Below are 3,581 nucleotides of genomic sequence, written 5' to 3' on the forward strand. Positions count from 1 at the left end.
GTGGAAATGCTTTATTGCCTCCCTTAGTTCAATTCATCATTCTGGCGTTTAACCTCCAGTTTGAGGTCAAACTGGAGGTTAAACGTGGAATGCTCATTAGTGCCCTTTCTCATTCTGGCGTTTAACTTCCAGTTTGAGGTCAAACTGGAGGTTAAACGCCAGTTACAGCATTCCCTCTCTTCTCATGATTTTGGCGTTTAAGCTCCAGTTTAACCTTAAACTGGAGCTTAAACGTCCCATTTGATTCTTAAACTTCCTTTATTGATCTTTGTTGCTTCCTTGCCTAGCCTCTTCTTCCCTGAAATCATCCAAACAATTGCATCAAAGTCTTGCAAAATTTCATGAGAAATCATCCATTCATAGCATTCAAGTAATAACACTAAAAACTCATGGAATTTGCATCAAAATCATAATGTTTGGATGATTCATTGCTTGTTGTTCATTTAACCATTCTTGGTTACTTTAAGCTCAAGAAAATGCATAAAACAACTAAAACTAACAGAAAATGCTAGTGAAACTAGCCTAAGATGCCTTGGCATCAGTGCCAGACTGGGCGTTAAACGCCCAACTGCTAGGCTGACTGGCGTTTAAACGCCAGCAGCATCTTCCTCCAGGGTGTGCTGTTTTTCTTTCTGTTTTTCACTCTGTTTTTGCTTTTTTCATTGTTTTTGTGACTTCTTATGATCATCAACCTACAAAAAAGATAAAATAACAAAAGAAAATAATTAATTATAAAACATTGGGTTGCCTCCCAACAAGCGCTTCTTTATTGTCATTAGCTTGACAGAGGACTCTCATGGAGCCTCAGAAATGCTCAGAACCGTGTTGGAACCTCCCAACACCAAACTTAGAGTTTGAATGTGGGGGTTCAACACCAAACTTAGAGTTTGGTTGTGGCCTCCCAACACCAAACTTAGAGTTTGGTTGTGGGGGCTCTGTTTGGCTCTGTTTTGAGAGAAGCCCTTCATGCTTCCTCTCCATGATGATAGAGGGATATCCTTGGGCCTTAAACACCAAGGATTCTTCATTCACTTGAATGATCAACTCTCCTCTATCAACATCAATCACAGCCTTTGCTGTGGCTAGGAAGGGTCTGCCAAGGATGATGGATTCATCCATGCATTTCCCAGTCTCTAGGACTATGAAATCAGTAGGGATGTAATGGTCTTCAACTTTTACCAGAACATCCTCTACAAGTCCATAGGCTTGTTTTCTTGAATTGTCTGCCATCTCTAGTGAGATTTTTGCAGCTTGCACCTCAAAGATCCCTAATTTCTCCATTACAGAGAGGGGCATGAGGTTTACACTTGACCCTAAGTCACACAAGGCCTTCTTGAAGGTCATGGTGCCTATGGTACAAGGTATAGAAAACTTCCCAGGGTCCTGCCTCTTTTGAGGCAATTGCTGCCTAGACAAGTTATCCAGTTCTTTGGTGAGCAAAGGGGATTCATCCTCCCAAGTCTCATTTCCAAATAACTTGTCATTTAGCTTCATGATTGCTCCAAGGTATTTAGCAACTTGCTCTTCAGTGACATACTCATCCTCTTCAGAGGAAGAATACTCATCAGAGCTCATGAATGGCAGGAGTAAGTCCAATAGAATCTCTATGGTCTCAGTTTGAGCCTCAGATTCCCAAGGTTCCTCATTGGGGAACTCATTGGAGGTCAGTGGACGTCCAGTGAGGTCTTCCTCAGTGGCGTTCACTGCCTCTTCTTCCTCCCAGAATTCGGCCATGTTAATGGCTTTGCACTCTCCTTTTGGATTTTCTTCTGTATTGCTTGGAAGAGTACTTGGAGGGAGTTCAGTAATTTTCTTGCTCAGCTGACCCACTTGTCCTTCCAGATTTCTGATGGAGGACCTAGTTTCAGTCATGAAACTTTGAGTGGTTTTGATCAGATCAGAGACCATAGTTGCTAAGTCAGAGGTATTCTGCTTAGAACTCTCTGTCTGTTGCTGAGAAGATGATGGAAAAGGCTTGCTATTGCTAAACCTGTTCCTTCCACCATTATTGTTATTGAAACCTTGTTGGGGTCTCTGTTGATCCTTCCATGAAAGATTTGGATGATTCCTCCATGAAGGATTGTAGGCGTTTCCATAGGGTTCTCCCATGTAATTCACCTCTTCTATTGAAGGGTTCTCAGGATCATAAGCTTCTTCCTCAGATGAAGCTTCCTTAGTACTGCTTGGTGCATTTTGCATCCCAGACAGACTTTGAGAAATCATATTGACTTGTTGAGTCAATATTTTATTCTGAGCCAATATGGCATTCAGAGTGTCAATCTCAAGAACTCCTTTCTTCTGACTAGTCCCATTGTTCACAGGATTTCTTTCAGAAGTGTACATGAATTGGTTATTTGCAACCATTTCAATCAGTTCTTGAGCTTCAGTAGGCGTCTTCTTCAGATGAAGAGATCCTCCAGAAGAGCTATCCAAGGACATCTTGGACAGTTCAGAGAGACCATCATAGAAAATACCTATGATGCTCCATTCAGAAAGCATATCAGTGGGACACTTTCTGATCAATTGTTTGTATCTTTCCCAAGCTTCATAGAGGGATTCTCCTTCCTTCTGTCTGAAGGTTTGGACTTCCACTCTAAGCTTACTCAATTTTTGAGGTGGAAAGAACTTTGCCAAGAAGGCATTGACTAGCTTTTCCCAAGAGTCCAGGCTTTCTTTAGGTTGAGAATACAACCATGTTCTAGCTCTGTCTCTTACAGCAAAAGGGAATAGCATCAGTCTGTAGACCTCAGGGTCAACCCCATTAGTCTTGACTGTGTCACAGATTTGCAAGAACTCAGCTAAAAACTGATGAGGATCTTCCATTGGAAGTCCATGGAACTTGCAATTCTGTTGCATTAGAGAAACTAATTGAGGCTTAAGCTCAAAGTTGTTTGCTCCAATGGCAGGGATAGAGATGCTTCTCCCATAGAAGTCGGGAGTAGGTGCAGTAAAGTCACCCAGCACCTTCCTTGCATTGTTGGTATTGTTGTTGTTTTCGGCTGCCATGTGTTCTTCTTCCTTGAAGAATTCGGTCAGGTGCTCTAAAGAGAGTTGTGCTTTGGCTTCTCTTAGCTTTCTCTTCAAGGTCCTTTCAGGTTCAGGATCAGCCTCAACAAGAATGCCTTTGTCCTTGCTCCTGCTCATAAGATAGAGAGGAGAACAAGAAAATGTGGAATCCTCTATGTCACAGTATAGAGATTCCTTTAGGTGTCAGAGGAAAAGAAGAGTAGAAGACAGAAGTGGAAAATTCGAACTTAACAAAGAAGATAGAGTTCGAATTTTGCCTTAAGGGATAGTGTTAGTCCATAAATTGAAGGATGTGAGAAGGAGGGAAGTGATTTTCGAAAATTAAGTGGGAAATTTGAAAACATTTTTGAAAAACATCACTTAATTTTCGAAAATGAAAATGGAAAAGAAATCAAGTGATTTTTGAAAAAGATTTTGAAATTAGAAATCAAAAAGATTTGATTGAAAGCTTATTTTGAAAAAAATATGATTAAAAAGATATGATTTGAAAACAATTTTAAAAAGATTTGATTTGAAAATTAAAAACTTGACTAACAAGAAAAGATATGATTCAA

The 3,581-nt window shown here is 40.4% G+C and overlaps 1 non-coding gene across 1 annotated transcript; it reads left to right on the forward strand.

Moving 5' to 3' along the window:
* Positions 1-2,493: 2,493 nt before the first annotated feature.
* LOC112718917 (small nucleolar RNA R71) lies at positions 2,494-2,601 on the forward strand. Its single transcript, XR_003161243.1, has one exon. It is a non-coding gene; the product is annotated as a small nucleolar RNA R71 (small nucleolar RNA).
* Positions 2,602-3,581: the final 980 nt, after the last annotated feature.

The sequence above is a fragment of the Arachis hypogaea genome, chromosome 10, assembly GCF_003086295.3.
Source record: "Arachis hypogaea cultivar Tifrunner chromosome 10, arahy.Tifrunner.gnm2.J5K5, whole genome shotgun sequence".
NCBI classification, from domain to species: Eukaryota; Viridiplantae; Streptophyta; class Magnoliopsida; order Fabales; family Fabaceae; genus Arachis; species Arachis hypogaea.